The sequence below is a fragment of the Globicephala melas genome, chromosome 6 (genome assembly GCF_963455315.2).
Source record: "Globicephala melas chromosome 6, mGloMel1.2, whole genome shotgun sequence".
Taxonomy (NCBI): domain Eukaryota; kingdom Metazoa; phylum Chordata; class Mammalia; order Artiodactyla; family Delphinidae; genus Globicephala; species Globicephala melas.
In genome coordinates this window covers 18,966,755-18,989,122 of record NC_083319.1, presented here as the reverse complement: position 1 = coordinate 18,989,122, position 22,368 = coordinate 18,966,755, and positions in this window count along the sequence as shown.

Genomic DNA, 22,368 nt, shown 5'->3' with positions numbered 1-22,368 from the left:
GAGATATACTGGCTGGGTCATCTTGGATCAGATGGGCACCCCTCAAAAACTGTAACATGCTACTTACATGCTTGAAATCTTAGCTCAGGTAGCCTGTAGAATTTTATAGCTTTTTCAAGACAGTCTGATGTCTCTGAGATTTTCATTAACTGCTGTTTGGAAAAAACTTTAGTTGCTGCAAAATAAACAGGAGCAGAAAAAAGCAAGCTGTCTTCTGTTCCTGGGAAAACTTAGTCATGCAAACAGCTCCAAACCCACAAAGGACTGTACAGTGCCAGGTGAAGAGTGGCTCACTGGATTTCTGAATATTTTGTCTATTGGGTAAGCGAAAACTGAGGCTGGTGAGGATATATTTTACTGTCCTTTGTAGGTACTACACTATTCGGAGCAATGTCTTGCCCCTGGTGACTCTACCATAAAATCCTGATGACATTCTCACAAGCAACCTCGATATTATGAGACAGTAACAACAGGCACACAATAAGTTCATGCTGAGTTTCTGGTCAGATGCCAACTAACTGTGAATGTGGAAACTGATTATTTGGTTTTAGCTAGTGATCCATAAAATCTAGAGTAAACCTCCGGGACATCTAACTCAGATCAAGCCTCCTGTCAAACTTAAATGTCTCACAAATATTTATCTAGTTAATACTATGTGAGTCCATAGGCCAGAATTCAGCTAGACAGTCCCAGACAATTTAGAGTTCATTTCTTTACTACTCCCAGTGCTTGATTTAGTTAAGAATTCCCAATGCCTCCAGGAAGCCCTTTTCTTGAACTTGGCATTCATCTGTACCATTCACTGGACCCTTGAATTCAATACAGGGCTGGAAGGTCATCCAGCCCAGTGTTTCATACTGTGAAGTATGTATACTACTAGTGATACACAAGGTGGTTTGGGGGAGTAAATCAACAAACTTAAAAAAACTAATAAGTAAGCATTCAACCTATACAATACCTTATTATTAACTGTAGTCACCATGCTGTACATTAGATCCCCAGAACTTAATTCATCTTATAACTGGAAATTTGTACCTGTGACCAATATCTTCTCATTTTTCCCACCACCACCCTTCACGCCCTGGCAACCACCATTCTACTTTATGTTTCTATGAGTTTGACTTTTTTTTCTCAGATTCCACAAGTAAGTGAGATCATACAGTATGTGTCTTTCTCTCTCTGGTTTATTTCACTTAGCATAATGTCCTCCAGGTTCATCCATGTTGCAAATGGCAGGGTTTCTTCCTTTCTCATGGCTGAATGATATTCCATCATGTATATACTTTTAGTATGTTATATAAATATATAATTTTATATAATATATCAATATATTATCTTGCATATTATAATATACATAAAATGCATCATTTTTTCTTTATCCGTTCATTGATTGACAGACACTTAGATTGTTTCCATATCTTGGCTATTATAAATAAAGTGCAATGAACATGGGAGTGCATGTATTTCTTGGAGTTACTGATTTTATTTCCTTCAGATGTATATCCAGAAGTGGGACTGCTGGATCATGTAGTAGTTCTATTTTTAATATATTGAGGAATGTACTATTTTCCATAATGACTGTAACCATTTTACATTCCCACCAACAGTGCACAAGGGTTCTCTTTTCTCCACAGCCTTCCCAACATTTATCTTTTGTTTTTCGTGGGGTTTTTTGATAAAAGCCATCTTAACATGCATTTAGTGATTTCTCATTGTGGTTTTAATTTTCATGTTCCTGATGATTAATTATGTTGAGCACATTTTCATGTACTTTTTGGCCATTTGTATGTCTTCTTTGGAAAAATATCTATTCCAGTCCTTCGCACATTTTAATATTGTATTATTATTATTTTGCTACTGAGTTGTATGAGTTCCTTACGTATTTTGGAAATCAACCCCTTATCATATGTATGGTTTGCAATTATTTTCTCCCACTCCATAGGTTACCTTTTCACTCAATTGACTAGTTTCCTTTGCTGTGCAGAAGTTTTCCTAAGAAGCACATCCACTTAGCCTGACAGAATACTGTATCACTCAGGGCAGGTTAGGTTATATATGGCATGGTGACAAACAGCCCCCAAATCTCTGTGGCTCAAAACAATAAGGATTTATTTCTCATTCACACTAAATATCCATTAGGGATCAGTAGGGACCTCTGTTAATGGTACATCCTTGGGGACCCAGGCAAGGAAGCAGCAGCTTTTGGACATTACTATTCACCATGCTAAAGGGAAAGACCTCTGGAGAGTCTTGAAAGGGCAAGTAACTGCTCTGACTAGAAGGAAGACACTTTTTTCTGCTCACTACTCACTAACCAGAGTTAGTCATATGTTCTAGAGGAAGCCAGGAAGCTTATCCCAGAAGACAAAGAACACTACTTATTTGGCAAATAGCACTAAGGAATCATGCAGGAATCTACAAAAATTATATAGCTACCTTCATGCTTAATGCCACAACATTAAAATATAACTTTGCCCATGAAACCAAGAACCAGACAAGATTCCATAATATACTGGCGAGCCTAGTCATCTCAGAAAGGCAATATTAATTAACTAGAAATCAAGGTAAACTAGTAAATAAGAAAAAAAATGCTCATCATACATTCTGTATATGAAGTAAGAAATAGACAAACATAGGTATAAAACTAATAAGAAAGTATAAGACATTTGCTTAATATAAAATTAATAACAATACCCAAGTGTTTTCTTGTCTCAGAAACAGTTAGACAATTCAATTAAAAATATTATTTTCTAATAGCAAATAGACAAGTTCCCTAGAAATGAATCTATCAAATGATGTGTTGGACATTCTGTGTAGAGAGTTTTAAAAAATGTTTGTATTAAAAGAGATTTTTAAAAGTCCTAAATAAGTGGGTCAATATGACATATTCATAGATAGAAATACTCAAGCCAATAAAGATATTAATTCTCCCCAAACTGACAGACAAAATTAATACAATACCAATCAACATCTCTGAAAGATTTCCTCTCTTTTTTGTCAAATTGACAAACGCATTCTGAAATTTATATTAAAGGGCTAACAGAAGCTAAGCCACTCCTGAAGAAGACAAATGAGAGAGGAACTTGCTAGGGCATTTAGTAAGACTTATTTGAAGTCATATAATTAAAGCACTTTAGATTGCTCGGGTATAGATATGTAAACTAATGACATCAAGCAGAAAGCTAAGCAATGGGACAGGCATGTATACAAACAGTGTATGACAAACAGTGTATGACATTGCAGAACAACGGAGGAATGGATCTGGCCTTTGGTAAAATAAAAGAACATATTTCTTTATACTACCTTGTAAAAATCAATTAAAAACTTTATAAAGTTTTAAAAAAGAGGAATATATATGTGATCTTGAAGTACGAAAATAAGAAAAAAGATACATAAATAGAAATAAAAAATGGAAAATTTGATAAAGCTAATTACATTTTAAAATTAAGAATCTCAGGGCTTCCCTGGTGGCGCAGTGGTTGAGAGTCCGCCTGCTGATGCAGGGGACACGGGTTCGTGCCCCGGTCTGGGAAGATCCCACATGCCGCGGAGCGGCTGGGCCCGTGAGCCATGGCCGCTGAGCCTGCGCGTCCGGAGCCTGTGCTCTGCAAAGGGAAAGGCCACAACAGTGAGAGGCCCGCGTACCGCAAAAAAAAAAATTAAGAATCTCTATCAGAAAACATCATAAAGAAAGTAAAAATATAAGCCCCAAATTGGAAAAGGTAACTCTAACGTTTAGCAACAATAAAAAAGTGTTATTATCTAGAATATATAAAGTATAGATCATGCAACCACATATAAAAGTGAACACAGATGTGGACAGACACCATGAAAGCAGAAACACAAATATACATTTGAAAAACTGCTCAATCTCATTAATTAAAAAGGAGATAAGATAACCATTTAATACCCTTGAGACTAGTGAAAAAATAAAGTCTAAAAATACTGATTGTTGTAAAGCGTATAGAGCAATAGTAACTCTCATATCTGGCTGATGGAATATAAATTAATCCAACATATTGAAAATAAATTGACATTTAGTTACTAAACTTCAAAAACCCTAAATGCAGCAATCATATTCCTAGGAATATTTCCTAGAGAAACTTGCACATGTATGTCAGGAGACATTCTATAAGCATGACTCTAGCAACATTGATTTTACTAGCAAAAAACTTGAAAAATATCAAATTCCCATAATCAGTAGAATGGATGCATTGTAGCACAGTTATTACACTAGAATACCATACAGCAGAAAGAAAATGAACATACAATGCAAAAAATCAATGTAGATTCATTTAAAGACATAAGATTAATTGAAAGCAGTAATTCATGAGGAAAATATATGTAGTATGATTCCATCTATGTAAAGGTATAAAACAGGCACAATAAAACAGAGGGATATATTGATAGGAAAATCTGTACAGAAAAACAAGGAGTAGTTAACACAAAATTCAGAATAGTGGACACCTCTGGAGGTTGGGAGAGAGACAGATAATGAAATACACATAGGAAAAGGCATATAGGCAGCTTCAAAGGTTCTGTAAAGTATTTCTGAAGCTGGATGGAGTATACATAGTTCTTTGTTCCTACCTATCTATCTATCTATCATCTATCTACATGCATTAGATATATTTATATATATATATACACATAATATAGAATATTTCATAAGAAAAATAAATGCAAATTGACTAGGAGCTTTCCAACAAATAGAAAAATGAAAGAGGAAAATTCAGAGCAAAACAGCATGGGCAAAGGCATTAACATGTGAAAATCAGGTATGTATTGATGTATTTTTGAAAAGTGACACCTAATTTACATATTCGACCTTGAGGCTGGAGAAAGTTTCAGAGTCAACTGAAAAAACAAGTGAAAGCACTGCTGCTCAGATCTCTGCCCCTTTTGGAGTAGGAAATTGGAGACGCACGTCCTTGTCTTGCTTCCCCTTTCTGAGATATCTAAGCACATGTTAGGTACAATCTACCTTCCGCTCTCAGGGGAAAGGGAACCTCTTTAGAGGAGGTGGAAGCGGGCTGAAGTCCTGGGAGCTGTGGTTTGTCTGGGGGAAGAACATGCAGAGAGATAAAGAATGGCTACAGCTCAGGTTAGCATCAACGATGTATCGCTGGTGCTTACTGCAATGCTTGGCATGCAGTTATTCTCAATAAATATTTGGAGAATGAATGAATGGAGACTTTGACAGTGAGGGGTCCTGGTAACACGCCTCCTTTGTTAATGCTGTCCTGTTCCCTTTTCTCTTTTTGGCTATTCTCACAGTGGCTAGAGAAACTTTATAACGTTTTCCCCTTTCCTTTTCAGTAGCTAGTAAGGGTGGGAAGACCTAAAAAGGTCCAAGACAAACTGCGAATGGCCTTGATTTACAGTGGTCCTCACAAAGTGCTGACAGATGTCTGACATGGGAGCAAAGTTGGAGATGCTGTCAGCTGAGGCCAAGAGCCAACCTCCTTTTCTGAGGAAATCTCCATAGATGGTGGTGGATAAGGCGCCACTGTGGGTCGACTCTGTGCTTTTTCTTTCCTCCTCTTTACCCCTCATTTCTCCAGGGCACATCTCCTTCCATCCCCTACCTGATCATTTTCCTTTCCTTACGCTTCTTAAAGGAGTGCTTTACATGCCTTTGCTTTGGTTAATTTCTTCTTGTACCATTCTTTCTCCTCACGGCCAGGAGGATACACAAGAAACTGGGGGCATGGTTGAGGCAACATAACTTGATTATAAATTTCATGGTTTTGAGAGCTCAAGTTTTCCTCCCATAGTGTAATTTCTATCTAGATTTAATTTCTTCTCATTTTTGAATTTTTAAATAATTTTTCTTTGGCAGAAATACAATGCAAATTCACTATAAATGAAATGTAGAGAGATATAAAAGAGAAAGAAGAATTATAAAAATCACCCAGAGATAACAGTCATTCCATGTATTTGGGGGAATACTATTCTAGTCTCTCTCTGTTTGATTTTTACTATTCATTCTTCTTTTGGAAATTAAGGGCACCACTCATTCAATGTCCTTTCTTTCCAGGTTATAACAAACATTGGGAAGAAGCACAGGAGGTAAAATATGGAGCTAGTAGTAATAGAGAATAATTTTTAACATGTGGGGCTCCTCTATAAGGCAGAATTGAAGAGGGGTCCTCCTATAACCTGTCCACCAACCCTGTTATCTACTGTGGGGAGAATTGCATCTGACTGTGCTCGCCTCGCTAGCTGCCTGGAAAATGGTATCTGCCTCACAAAAAAGAACGGACAGCTGAGGAAAAGGGTGAATAGTGGGACTATGGGCTCGTCTATAGGAGGCTGAGCCTAAGCCTATCTCCAGGTGTTCTTAGACTTGAAATCAGGTAAACCAAAGAGAAACCCAAGCTCTTCTTCAAAATCTGTGAGGCAGAGAAAGGTGACTGCCTACTTCCAAAGTTTCACACAAAACAGCCTCTCCCACCAGTGCAAATTTCAGTTTGTATCAGGAAGGATCAAATCAGGAAAACAGAAACCATACTAATCATTTTAACAGAGAGATTTAATAGCGGGAATTGGAGAAATAAAAAGTAAAACTAGGTAAATAAGTAAGTAAATAAATAAGGCAACAAAAAAGTAACTTTAGGAAGCAGGTACTAGAGTGGGAAGAATAAAGAGAAGAGGCTGAGATTATCCCATCCTAGGAGCAGAGAGGAGCGATCTTGCAGGTTCTGGCCAGCAGGTACTGGGATATCAGGAGCGTGGAGACGGAGCTTCTAGAGCTATGACTCAGATCTCCAAGAAGAACAGAGTCTGGCTGGAGCTGGTCTTTCTCAGGGTACATGATGAAACTGGCTCTGTGTGGGGAAAATACGGAAGCTAGAACTTTGCCATTACTTGGGTGAGGGGTCATTGCTAGAGCTAGGCTAATGAGAAAAGTAAGTAATCCAGAAGCAATAAGTGCCTCCTCAGACCAATGCTGTTTCTAGAGCCTAATGGGAGGAGAAGTGGCAAAGGCGAGATATGGTTTGCAAAGTCCAGACCCCACACTCACAGTTCAGAGTGTAGATGGATGCCAAGTTCAGTGTGGTAGCCACTCTGCAGAGACAGGATGGACCCTCTTTCCAAATTTGGTTTCGATGTAGAGACTGATGGCCCCATGCACATTAAGAAGGTATGAGAAGATTTCTTACCCACAGAATTAAGTTTTCTGGGGAGAGCAGAGGATGATCCCAGGCTGATCTGAAAATGAACTTGAGAGTGCAGGAAAAAGGGACTGGCTTGGCTTGTTAATGTGACCAAGGGGTGAGCTGGAGTGAGGGCTCCCCTGTGTGGACAGGGGCTTGCATGGTTTGAATCTTCCACTGGCCCCAAAGGAGGGAACACCAGGCTTTCTCATCACCCTGTTCAGATGTGGGACAGAAGGGGAAAAGGGAAGATTGAGACTTAAAAGCCAACAGCAGTCAAGCATTAAAAAGTGGAGTCAGACTCTTCATTACACTCAGAAGACAGAACAGAGGCTTTTCCTCCTGAAAAAGCTGAAAGTGCTCCTGTTGGCATTCTCCACGGGGAGAACATTTATGGGTAACTGGTGGGATGGGGGAAAGGGAAGATTCTGTCTTTCAGTTCCTAACCTGAGTTCCAGCTGTACACTGCATCTAGGAGCTTCCATTTCTTTCTTCTTTTTTTTTTTTTTGCATTACGCGGACCTCTCACTGTTGTGGCCTCTCCCGTTGCGGAGCACAGGCTCCTGACGCGCAGGTTCAGTGGCCATGGCTCACGGGCCCAGCCGCTCCGCGGCATGTGGGATCTTCCCGGACCGGGGCACGAATCCGTGTCCCCTGCATCGGCAGGCGGACTCTCAACCACTGCGCCACCAGGGAAGCCCCTAGGAGCAATATAGTCTGAACATATTACCAGATTATTCACTGTTCTTATAAAACAGTTTCTAATAGCTGCACGCTATTCTCTCTTTGGGTATTTGGATAAACTATGCTTTATATTCTATCTGTTCTCAACTGATGGACATGTAGGTTGTTCCTGGATTTCCTTATATCTTTGAAATATGTATTCTATGCTGAGAAGTCACTGCTCCAGTCCCCAAGGATCCACTGAGCCCTTATTAGGTGCTTGGCACAGGATAAGTAGTGAAAAACAAAAAACAGCCTCTGCTCTCTGGACGGAATGACCCCATACAAACAGGACTGTGCTGTTACACCCAGAGGCAGGTGAAAACAACCAGGGGAAGCAGAAGGTCACATTTTTTCTTTTTATTTCTTTTTAATTAAAGGATAAATCATGAATACATTCTCATTCAAAAAACTTTTATCAAAATACGTAGGTGGAAAAGCATAAATATCATCTGATTTTTGCAACCCTGACTACCCATCCTTCTAAGCTTTTTTGTGGTGTGAAAAAAGTACACAGATACACATATATAGATACAGAATACACAGTACATATTCATATAATCTGCAGATTCTTTGAATATGAGGAGGACCAGAAAATAGAAAGATAGGTGCATAGATTATACAAAGTTCTGGCATTTAAACTCTTTCCAGTTAATATGATATCTTAGAAATGCTCTGTTCTTTGGAAAGACTGCACTGTTCTCACAGGAAGAATCCTTGGGGATTAATGTAACCTTTTCTCCACTATTAGACGTTCGGTTTTTCCATTTTTAACAATTACAAAAATGCTACAATATAAGAGTATTTTTATATACATATCTGTATGCAAATGTGAAAATAAATCTGAGCATAGTATCCTAGAAATAAAATTGTTGCATGAAAGGATACATGCAAGTTAATTTTTTTCTATAGATTCTTCCTCTCAAAAAGTACTGATTTAAATTCTCTGCAAGTGTTCCTCTTTCAACATTATTTTGCTATGATTGGTTACTTTTGGTATTTCTAAATATTACCATTCTAATGGGAAAAATCTCCCATTGTACTGTTATATTTTTAGCTCTTTAAACACATAGACTTATTAATGTTAAAGATCTTATTTACCAGAGATTAGGAACCAAGACCGCGGAGTAGAAAGACGTGCTCTCACTCTCTCTTGCGAGAACACCAGAATCACAACTAGCTGCTGGACAATCAATGAAAGGAAGACACTGGAACTCACCAAAAAAGATACCCCACATCCAAACACAACAGAGAAACCACAATGAGACAGTAGGAGGGGCGCAATCACAGTAAAATCAAATCCCATAACTGCTGGGTGGGTGACTCACAGACTGGAGAACACTTATACTACAGAAGCCCACCCACTGGAGTGAAGGTTCTGAGCCCCACATCAGGTTCCCAACCTGGGGGTCTGGCAACGGGAGGAGGAATTCCTAGAGAATCAGACTTTGAAGGCTAGTGGGATTTGACTGAAGGACTTTGACAAGATTGGGGGAAACAGAGACTCCACCCTTGGAGGACACACACAAAGTAGTGTGCGCATTGGGACCCAGGGGAAGGAGCAGTGACCCCAGGGGAGACTGAACCAGACCTACCCGCTAGTGCTGGAGGGTCTACTGCAGAGGCGGGCGGTGGCTGTGGCTCACCATGGGGACAAGGACACTGGCAGCAGAAGTTCCAGGAAGTACTCCTTGGCGTGAGCCCTCCCAGAGTCCGCCATTAGCCCCACCAAAGAGCCCAGGTAGGCTCCAGTGTTGGGTCGCCTCAGGCCAAAAAACCAACAGGGAGGGAACCCAGCCCAGCCATCAGCAGTCAAGCAGATTAAAGTTTTACTGAGCTCTGCCTACCAGAGCAACACCCAGCTCTACCCACCACCAGTCCCTCCCATCAGGAAACTTGCACAAGCCTCTGAGAGAGCCTCATCCACCAGAGGGCAGACAGCAAAAGCAAGAAGAACTACAATCCTGTAGCCTGTGGAACAAAAACCACATTCACAGAAAGACAGACAACATGAAAAGGCAGAGGGCTACGTACTAGATGAAGGAAGAAGATAAAACCCTAGAAAAACAACTAAATGAAGTGGAGAAAGGCAACTTTCCAGAAAAAAAATTCAGAAGAATGATAGTGAAGATGATCCAGGACCTCGGAAAAAGAATGGAGGCGAAGATGGAGAAGATGCAAGAAATGTTTAACAAAGACCTAGAAGAATTAAAGAAGAAACAAACAGAGATGAACAATACAGTAACTGTAATGAAAAATACACTAGAAGGAATCAATAGCAGAATAACTGAGGCAGAAGAACGGATAAATGACCTGGAAGACAGAATGGTGGAATTCACTGCTGCGGAACAGAATAAAGGTAAAAGAATGAAAAGAAATGAAGACAGCCCAAGAGACCTCTAGGACAACATTAAATGCAGCAACATTCACATTATAGGGGTCGCAGATGGAGAAGAGAGAGAAAAAGGACCCAAGAAAATATTTGAAGAGATTATAGTCTAAAACTTCCCTAACATGGGGAAGGAAAGAGCCACCCAAGTCCAGGCAGGGCTAGAGAGGCCCATACAGGATAAACCCAAGGAGAAACACGCTGAGACACATAGAAATCAAACTGGCAAAAATTAAAGACAAAGAAAAATTATTGAAAGCAGCAAGGGAAAAGCGACAAATAACATACAAGGGAACTCCCATAAGGTTAAAAGCTGATTTCTCAGCAGAAACTCTACAAGCCAGAAGGGTGTGGCATGATATACTTAGAGTGATGAAAGGGAAGAACCTACAACCAAGATTACTCTACCTGGCAAGGATCTCATTCAGATTCGATGGAGAAATCAAATGCTTTACAAAAGACAAGCAAAAGCTAAGAGAGTTCAGCACCACCAAACCACCTTTACAACAATTGCTAAAGGAACTTCTCTAACTGGGAAACATAAGCAAGAAAAGGACCTACAAAAACAAATCCAAAACAATTAAGAAAATGGTCATAGGAACATACATATTGATAATTACCTTAAACGTGAATGCATTAAATGCTCCAACCAAAAGACAAAGGCTTGCTGAATGGATACAAAATCAAGACCCATATATATGCTGTCGACAAGAGACCCACTTCAGACCTAGGGACACATACAGACTGAAAGTGAGGGGATGGAAAAAGATATTCCATGCAAATGGAAATCAAAAGAAAGCTGGAGTAGCAATACTAATATCAGATAAAATAGACTTTAAAATAAAGAATGTTACAAGAGACAAGGAAGGACACTACATAATGATCATGGGATAAATCCAAGAAGAAGCTATAACAATTATAAATATATATGCACCCAACATGGGAGCACCTCAATACATAAGGCAACTGCTAACAGCTATAAAAGAGGAAATCGACAGTAACACAATAATAGTGGGGGATTTTAACACCTCACTTACACCAATGGACAGATTATCCAAAATGAAAATTAATAAGGAAACAGAAGCCTTAAATGACACAATAGACCAGATAGATTTAATTGATTTTTATAGGACATTCCATCCAAAAACAGCAGATTACACTTTCTTCTCAAGCGCGCACGGAACATTCTCCAGGATAGATCACATCTTGAGTCACAAATCAAGCCTCAGTAAATTTAAGAAAATTGAAATCATATCCAGCATCTTTTCTGACCACAACACTATGAGATTAGAAATGAATTTCAGGGAAAAAAACACAAACACATGGAGGCTACACAGTATGTTACTAAATAACCAAGAGATCACTGAAGAAATCAAAGAGGAAATCAAAAAATACCTAGAGACAAATGACAGTGAAAACACGATGATCCAAAACCTATGGGATGCAGCAAAAGCTGTTCTAAGAGGGAAGTTTATAGCTATACAAGCCTACATCAAGAAACAAGAAAAATCTCAAGTAAGCAATCTAACCTTACACCTAAAGGAACTAGAGAAAGAACAATAAACAAAACCCAGAGTTAGCAGAAGGAAAGAAATAATAAAGATCAAAGCAGAAATAAATGAAATAGAAACAAAAAAAAACAATAGCAAAGATCAATAAAACTAAAAGTTGGTTCTTTGAGAAGATAAACAAAATTGAAAAACCATTGGCCAGACTCATCAAGAAAAAGAGGGAGAGGACTCAAATTAATAAAATTAGAAATGAAAAAGGAGGAGTTACAACAGACACTGCAGAAATACAAAGGATCATGAGAGATTATTACAAGAAACTCTATGCCAATAAAATGGACAACCTGGAAGAAATGGACAAATTCTTAGAAAGGTATAACCTTCCAAGACTGAACCAGGAAGAAAGAGAAAATATGAACAGACCAATCACAAGTAATTAAATTGAAACTGTGATTAAAAATCTTCCAACAAACAAAAGACCAGGACCAGATGGCTTCACAGGTGGATTCTATCAAACATTTAGAGAAGAGCTAACATCCATCCTTCTCAAACACTTCCAGAAAATTGCAGAGGAAGGAACGCTCCCAAACTCACTCTATGAGGCCATCATCACCCTGATATGAAAACCAGACAAAGATACTAAAAAAAAAGAATATTACAGACCAATATCACTCATGAATATAGATGCAAAAATCCTTAATAAAATACTAGCAAACAGAATCCAACAACACATTAAAAGGATCATACACCATGATCAAGTGGGATTTATCCCACAGATGCAAGGATTCTTCAATATAAGTAAATCAATCAATGTCATAAACCATATTAACAAATTGGAAAAAAAAACACATATGATCTTCTCAATAGATGCAGAAAAAGCTTTTGACAAAATGCAACACCCATTTATGATAAAAACTCTCCAGAAAGTGGGCACAGAGGGAACCTCCCTCAACATAATAAAGGCCATATACAACAAACCCACAGCAAACATCATTCTCAATGGTGAAAAACTGAAAGCATTTCCTCTAAGATCAGGAACAAGACAAGGATGTCCACTCTCACCACTATTATTCAACAGAGTTTTAGAAGTCCTAGCCATGGCAATCAGAGAAGATAAAGAAATAAAAGGAATACAAATTGGAAAAGAAGAAGTAAAGCTGTCACTGTTTGCAGATGACATGACACTATACATAGAGAATCCTAAAGATGCCTCCAGAATACTACTCGAGCTAATCAATGAATTTGGTAAAGTAGCAGGATACAAAATTAATGAACAGAAATCTCTTGCATTCCTATATACTAATGATGAAAAATCTGAAAGAGAAATCAAGGAAACACTCCCTTTTACCATTGCAACAAAAAAAATAAAATACCTAGGAATAAACCTGCCTAAGGAGACAGAAGACCTCTACGCAGAAAGCTATAAGACACTGATGAAAGAAATTAAAGATGATACAAACAGATGGAGAGATATACAATGTTCTTGGATTGGAAGAATCAACATTGTGAAAATGACTATACTACCCAAAGCAATCTACAGATTCAATGCAATCCCTATCAAAGTACCAATGGCAGTTTTTACGGAAATAGAACAAAAAAATCCTAAAATTTGTATGGAGACACAAAAGACCCCGAATAACCAAAGCAGTCTTGAGGGAAAAAAGTGGAGCGGGAGGAATCAGCCTCCCTGACTTCAGACTATACTACAAAGCTACAGTAATTAAGGCAATATGGTACTGGCACAAAAACAGAAACATAGATCAATGGAACAAGATAGAAAGCCCAGAGATAAACCCATGCACCTATGGTCAATTAATCTATGACAAAGGAGGCAAGGATATACAATGGAGAAAAGACAGTCTCTTCAATAAGTGGTGCTGGGAAAACTGGACAGCTACATGTAAAAGAATGAAATTAGAACACTCCCTAACACCATTCACAAAAATAAACTCAAAATGGATTCGAGACCTAAATGTAAGCCCGGACACTATAAAACTCTTAGAGGAAAACATAGGATGAACACTCTTTGACATAAATCACAGCAAGATCTTTTTTGATCCACCTCTTAGAGTAACGGAAATAAAAATAAACAAATGGGACCTAATGAAACTTCAAAGCTTTTGCACAGCAAATGGAACCATAAACAAGAGGAAAAGACAACCCTCAGAATGGGAGAAAATGTTTGCAAATGAATCAATGGACAAAGGATTAATCTCCAAAATATATAAACAGCTCATGCAGCTCAATATTAGAAAAACAAACAACCCAATCCAAAAATGGGCAGAAGACCTAAATAGACATTTCTCCAAAGAAGACATACAGATGGCCAATAAGCCCATGAAAAGCTGCTCAACATCACTAATTATTAGAGAAACGCAAATCAAAACTACAATGAGGTATCACCTCACACCAGTTAGAATGGGCATCATCAGAAAATCTACAAACCACAAATGCTGGACAGAGTGTGGAGAAAAGGGAACCCTCTTGCACTGTTGGTAGGAATGTAAATTGATATAGCCACTATGGAGAACAGTATGAAGGTTCCTTAAAAAACTAAAAATAGAATTACCATATGATCCAGCAATCCCACTACTGGGCATATACCCAGAGAAAACCATAATCCTAAGAGACACATGCTCCCCAATGTTCATTGCAGCACTATTTACAATAGCCAGGTCATGGAAGCAACCTAAATACCCATCGACAGATGAATGGGTAAAGAAGAAGTGGTACATATATACAATGGAATATTACTCAGCCATAAAAAGGAACGAAATTGGGTCATTTGTAGAGACGTGGATGGATCTAGAGACTGTCATACAGAGTGAAGTAAGTCAGAAAGAGTAAAACAAATATCATATATTAACGCATATACGTGGAACCTAGAAAAATGGTACAGATGAACCGGTTCGCAGAGCAGAAATTGAGACACAGAAGTAGAGAAAAAACGTATGGACACCAAGGGTGGAAAGTGGTGGGGGTGTGTGTGTGGGGGTGTGATGAATTGGGCGATTGGGATTGACATGTATACACTGATGTGTATTAAACTGATGACTAATAAGGACCCACTGTATAAAAACTAAATAAAATAAAATTCAAAAGTTAAAAAAACAAAGAAAGCCAATCAATCTACCAAAGTAATAAAAAAGCAACAACAGCAAAGAATTATTTGAGTCACAAGGTTAGTAGTACCAACGTTGAGAAACCCTGGGCTAGAGAATAGTAGAAACCGTGAACCTCCTACTTAGTCCTCCAAATTTTTTGGAATACAGAGCCTACAAAGAAAAGAAAAGAAAAAACTCTTTAATATCATTGTTCCTCTCAGCATTTGGTTGGCAGAGGTGCTCTTGCTTGAAGACATAAGTCAGTGATGAACGCAATTACCTCATTATATTGATTCTAGAGACTATCAAGGAATTTTTGGACTCTACAAAGATCTTACCATAGGCCGTTATTTATTTGGGTAAAAATCTGTGATGAATATAATATCTGTAATGGATCAAATCAGTGATTTTACCATGAATTCAACAGATTAGTTGAACAGTTTTTTAGAAGGTCTAAACAAACAGTGCTGCTCTGCGGTGAAACAGAATAAACCTACCGGGCTCAGCAGACCCTTTAGAATTTATCCCTCAATCTTACCTTCTTTCCTAGCATTGTATACTTGAATTCTTTCTTCCGTTCTAAAAGACAGAAGAAAAATGTCTTCCTTCCAGAAATAAAGGAAAAGAATTCATTTTGAGAAGCAGAGTCTTAGTGCCCAATAGTATCTAAAAGCTTTTCCCGCCTCCACCAAGGCAATATGCTGTTTCTTCAGCAGGATTTTTGTCTAAAGTTATGATGCATATTGAATGCACAAATGAGCAAATTAATTGCATAAAAGTCAGAATGAAAACCATTCTAATTACACTGGAGTTTTGTATCAACCACTTTATCTTCATGTGTTTAGGTCAATAGGTAAAACTACTTCAAGCTTCTCTTGGTTACATGAATCAAAGTTATATTATTAACTCTTGAGTATTAAACTCCAGTTACTATATATTACATATAACATACATATTATATTTATTTTTAAAAAAAGATCTTATTTACCTTATTGGTTTATAAGAAGATTTGATGATTAAGGTGTAGAATAACAGTATTTTATTTCTTTGACCTTCAAGTTAAATCAGGCAGAAGCTCTTTACCACCTTTTTAAGTAACATTTTGTTTCTAGAAAGAAAAAAACTAAAGACTTGAATAGGTTCTCAAAAGACTTATTTGTAAAACTTCAGAGCAATTTTTTTATACATCTTTACTGGAGTATAACTGCTTTACAACGTTGTATTACTTTCTGCTGTACAACAAAATGAATCAGCTATATGCATACATAGATCCCCATATCCCCTCCCTCTTGAGCCTCCCTCCCACCCTCCCTATCCCACCCCTCTAGGTCATCACAAAGCACCGAGCTGATCTCCCTGTGCTATGCAGCAGCTTCCCACTAGTCATCCATTTTACATTTGATAGTGTATATATGTCAATGCTCCTGTCCACTACGTCCCAGCCTCCCCTTCTCCCCCTGTGTCCTCAAGTCCGTTCTCAACGTCTGCATCTTTATTCCTGCCCTACCACTAGGTTCATCAGTACCATTTTTTTAGATTCCATATATATGTGTTAGCATATGGTATTTGCTTTTCTCTTTCTGATTTACTTCACTCTGTATGACAGATTCTAGGTCCATCCACCAGAGCAATTTTTAACTTGTCAAATATAACACTACAAATCCCTTGTAGACTTGTCTACAAGGGACCGTGATGGTTATTAAGTTACTGAATAGCTACCTAAGATGGATTGGGATGAACCACGCTGGGCTGTTAGATCACCCGAGTACCTCTACCTTTTCATACCATTTCATTTTGGTCTTTAAGGCAACCTGATGCACATTGTCTGCTTTCTTGATCTTCTTCCCTGAGATGTTGTGATTTTTTTTTTCCAGGTGAAGTTTGCACTTCCTATTACAGACTTTCACAGGATCTTGACTTCCTTAATAGGACATAACACTTATGTAGTAATTTCCTTCATTTCTGTTGCTTCTGCTAGAACATAAGCCAGGGCCGGGCCATGTCTGATTTGTTCATTGCTGTATCCCCGGCACCTAGCACAAGGTGTGGCGCACTTTGTAAACTCTCCTATCATTTACTTTTGTGAAAGGAAGCACAACTCTCCCTTCTACAAAAGTGTTGAGGACCATTGAGCTGTTGTATATATTTAAATTACAGCAAAACTCCACGTGCAGTGTGGTGAGAAGCATGATTTCTAGATAACTCACTTTTTAAAGAATATTTATTTATTTGACTGCTCCAGGTCTTAGTTGTGGCATGTGGGATCTTTTAGTTGCAGCACATGGGATCTAATTCCCTGACCAGGGATCAAACCCAGGCCCCCTGCATTGGGAGTGTGGAGTCTTAACCACTGGACCACCAGGGAAGTCCCTAGATAACGCGTCCATTTATGGAACGCAATTATCACTTGGATCTCCTGCCTGAACCCCCTTCTTCCTCCCTTCTGATTACGTGACCTGTGCATTTCCATGGAAGTCAAAGACTTAACCAAATAGCCGGCAGACACCCAGCTCATTTCTCAAGGCCACTTCTGCCTCCTGAGCTCCTTCTTATTCTGGTCCCTGATTCTCTGATAACATGTTTATGAGAAACTCAGGCCTGTCTTCAGGTTCCATTCACACAAGGTAGCCATTGACTCAGTAGAGTTTAGAGTTAGGGTTCATATCAGATTAATTCAAGTAGTGAAATGAAATACATAGTATGTTCATTTTCAAAATATTCTTCCATACCACCGAAGACTTCCTCTCATCTTTTCTGAACTTGCTTCACTCTCTATCTTCCCTTTCTCCAAAGAACCACAAATCCACCCGTCCCCTATTCTTACGAAGAGCTACTTTGCCTTTGCTCTCTGGAGTCCTGGAACCAGTCAAGGTCGAGGTCCTTGAGACCTCAATTTCTATCACAGTCACGTATTAAGGAACTTTTGCCTCATGAAAGATAATTTACTCCCAAAGAGGAAAGTGGTGCTGGTTTCTACAACAATAATACGCTGCTGTGTTAGTTACATTTACATCTATTACATCTCAAAGGTGAATTTCAGTTTGGTTTCTGTAAACAAAAGAGCAGCACAGTAATTACTGCTCTCTCCTTCCATAAACAGGCATGCCTATGTTATCATTCAGAGAAAGCAGAGCTGGTTTCTCTTTACCCTTTCAGAACGTAGATCACGGATAAGGCCCAGAAAAACATGCCTTTAACACCACAGTAATTTGTGAGAAGGTTGGATTCAGAAGCATTCTGCTGAGAATTGCCAAAAAAAACCCAAAAGAAGCATGGAAGAATGCAAGTGCAAAAGTCATTAATTTTCAAACCAGTGAGGACTAGTTTGGAATTTTTTAAGAGGCGATATGAATTACATCACAACACATTTATGGGAATAACTTAGCTATCTTTCCTGAACCATTGATATAGATGATTCAGGGCAAGGTTTATCTAAAAAAAATTCTTTTACATTCCATAGAAGTATAACATATGTATGGAAAAGTGTACAAATCACAAGTGCATGGCTCAATAAATTTTCACAAATGGAACACACACATGTAACCAGGTGAGAAACAAAACCTTGCCATCTACCCAGAAGCCTTTCTCCTATGCCCCTTCAGGACCTCCACCAGGCTAATCACCCTCTTCACTTCTGATACCACGGCTTCCAATAGGTTCATTTTGTCTGTTGTTGAACTTTATATTGAGGCAATCATGTATCATGCACTTTTGGGGGTCTAGCTTCCTTACCTCAACATTATGTTTGTGGGATTCTTCCCTACTATTGCTATTGACTATTATCATTATTATTGATATAATTAAATTTATACTATAAATACCATTTATTGAATTGGAACATTGAATTCTCTTGGTTGGAATATTCCTTTTTTTCTATTCTTATTTAGAAAATATAATTTAAAAAACCCACAGAGGGACTTCCCTGGTGGTGCAGTGGTTAAGAATCCGCCTGCCCATGCAGGGGACGTGGCTTCGATCCCTGGTCCGGGAAGATCCTACGTGCCACAGAGCAACTAAACCCGTGCGCCACAACTACTGAGCCTGCGCTCTAGAGCCCGCGAGCCACAACTACTGAGTCCACATGCTGCAAGAACTAAAGCCCGCATGCCTAGAGCCCATGCTCCGCAACAAGAGAAGCCACAGCAATGAGAAGCCCGCGCACCAAAACAAAGAGCAACCTCCACTCCCCACAACTAGAGAAAGCTCGCACGCAGCAACAAAGACCCAACACAGCCTAAAATGAATAAATTAATTAATTAATAATTTAAGAAACCTACAGAAACACACACACACACTTATAATAATATGTGCTGTTCAGGGAGTGGAACTGACTTCAGTTACGGTAGATTCTACAGGTTCTGAGTCTTAAATGATCTCCTCCTCCTTCCACTTGCTCTTCCTCTCCCTCCTCCTCCTCCCCTCTTCTTCTTTTTCTTCTCCTCTCTGTCTCTCCCTCTCTCTCTGTCTCTCTGTCTCTCTCTCTCACACACACACAGACACACACACACACAACCCCCTCGTTGGCACATTCTCTGTTCAGTGAGATCCAGTATTATTCCTGGCCAAACCTAGATCTCCCTATGGTTGGGCAACTGGAAGCTAAAAGAATGACAAGGTTCCTTCTCCCACCAGGACCTTATAGATTGAGGGACAATTTTACCATAGGAAGGGGGATGCTGTTACCAGACAAAGGGAATTGTCCAGTCAAGCTGAGTAGGAGAAAAATATAGACACAGTGCACATCGTACCTACTCTAGAGATGATGTCTAAGTTTGTGTCAGTACAACAATAATCCGATAAGATAAGAACAGAGACTGTCAGTCAGTTTCACACCTGATGTCTAGATCTAAGGGATGTCTCTTTTCTGATGCACATACATTTCTGGCAGGGTTTACAGAAAGCTTGGCATGATTCCCATTTGGTTGGCTAGGGAGTCAAGCATGGCCCGATTACATCTCTAGAGACAGGGGGATAAGCTGTGTGCTGCAGGACCAAAACCCAAGTGGGATAGTCAACCCAGGGCCACACTCCCAGCACTGGCCCCAGAGGAGGCTCAACGCATTAACAGTCTCCCTGGAGTACCTCTGGAGACTGACGTGCCAACACAGTGGGAGCCTGGGCTTGCCTGCTGGAGACATGCATCCAGGCTTTCCAGCTGGTGGTCATGGTAAGGGCACACATGTCTGACTTCCCTATCTCACCTGTGCCTGCTATCCCTGGACAAAGGTCGGGTGAGAAGGAACCATCAGAGTTTCTCTGGTGTCTCCGTTTCTGGTAGCAGACCCCTTCGTTGGTATAATTACTGCATGGGCTGCTACTTGTCTACATTTCCAGAAAACTAGGTCAAGTATTTCTTTTAATGGGTGTTGATGTGCACCTTTTGGATGCAGAGAACTGATACACGTAGACCCCTTTAATACAGTGGGTTTCTGGTACTGCCTTGGAGACTTAAGTCACTGCTTCCTGGACATTTATAATGGGAGATTAAAATGGAACGAAGGCACCTCATGCTGTGTTAATTTTAATATACATTTAAAGGATGGGGAATCTCCCATTCATTGATACATTTAATGCAACAGATGGATATACAGATAGATAGATGATAGATATATAGTGATGGTGAATGTTATGTGTCAACTTGGCTAGGCCACAGTACCCAGATATTTGATCAAACATTATTCTAGATGTTTCTGTGAGGGTATTATATAGATGAGATTAACATTGTATCAGTAGAATGAGGAAAGCAGATTACCCTCCATCATGTGGGTGAGCCTTATCCGATCAACTGAAGACCCGAAGGGAAAAGACTGACCTTTCCCAAGGAAGAGAGAATTCTGCCAGCAGACTGCCTTCGGGCTGGATCTGCAACATTACCTCTTGCCCAGGTCTTTAGCTGCCCACCCCACCCTGCAGATTTGGGACTTGCCAGCCTCCACAACTACTTGAGCCAATTCCTTAACATTTCTCCCTCCATCTCTCTCTCTCTCTCTCTCTCTCTCTCTCTCTCGGAGAACCCGGACAGGGAGAGACAGAGAGAGAGAGAGAGAGAGAGAGAGAGAGGCGACAAAGCCTAGCAAACACTCAGCACTCCCTGAAGAAGCCCATGGGAATTATTTCATCTTTGGCATCTTTAGAACATGCCTAAGAGCTGGGCACTGATACTAGTCTAATTTCACAGATAAGAAGCTGGAGTTAGGGAAGGTAAATCCTTGCCCAAGGTCTTCCCGATGGTTAGTGCAGACCTGCATTCTCACTCCAGGATATGTGCCTCCACATCAGGTCCCCTTGTCTTGGAGGGTCTTTGACTCTCGTTTATTCTCCTTTACACCTGCCTACCCTGCCTGCTCTCTCCGCGTGCATTTGGAAGGGCTCTGTTCACACCATGGGCATTCTTCCCAGCTGCAACTCTAGCCCGGAGTCTGTTCACACAGCCTGGTGTTAATAGAGATCCCAGACGCTCCTGGCTTCACTGACAAGATCAGGGGTAAAAGAATGCAGAATAGAAGCCAGGGACGCTTTTCAGAGGAAAATGGGCTCCTTTCTTGAGTAGACCTTACTTGACCCCTTGAGCAAGGCCAGAATATGGGAATATGGGGCTTCCCTGGTGGCGCAGTGGTTGAGAGTCTGCCTGCCGATGCAGGGGACACGGGTTCGTGCCCCGGTCCGGGAAGATTCCCCATGCCGCGGAGCGGCTGGGCCCGTGATCATTGGCCACTGAGCCTGCGTGTCTGGAGCCTGTGCTCCGCAACGGGAGAGGCCACAACAGTGAGAGGTCCGCGTACCGCAAAAAAAAAAAAAAAAAAAAAAAAAGAATATGGGAATATGGCTGTGAGAGACTGGACAGAGGTGCCCCAAGCTGCCATGGAAACACAGGCTTGTAATACATGCAACATTGTTACATTTCTCCTCACCTCCCCCTTTAAATTCTTGCAAATTTTCTGCACTGGTTTGTTCAGTCATTCATTTATTTCCTCATCCAATCAATATATATTTTTTGAGCAGGCATGACTGTCAAATGCCACACTTGGTGCTGGAGAGATGATGGAGAATAAAATGACCCTCCCTACTAGTTGCTAGAGTCTATTTCTCTGATGGAAAAGACAAGCAAAAGGCCAGGCAATTCCAGTACATTGTGATAGGTGTTAGGGAAGAAGGAAGTGCACTGTGAAATCAAAGGGAGGACACAGAAACAAACCTATTCAATGAATCAGGGAAGGGTTTCTGAAGGAGGTGACACCTAAGCCAAGTCCTGAGCAAAGAGCGGGAATTCTCCCATCCTGGGGATGGGGATGGGGATGGACAGGATTGTTTTTTGGAAGAAGTGAAAATGTGCTAAGGTTGGAGGGCTGGATTCGAGAGTGCACATGATGGTTGCAAGGAATTCAGTTATTCACTGTGACTTAGGTGAGGTATCAGGAGTGGGGTGGCATGGGTTGAGTATCAGGAGATGAAGCAGGAGGAGAAATTGCTTGGAGTCAGATTCT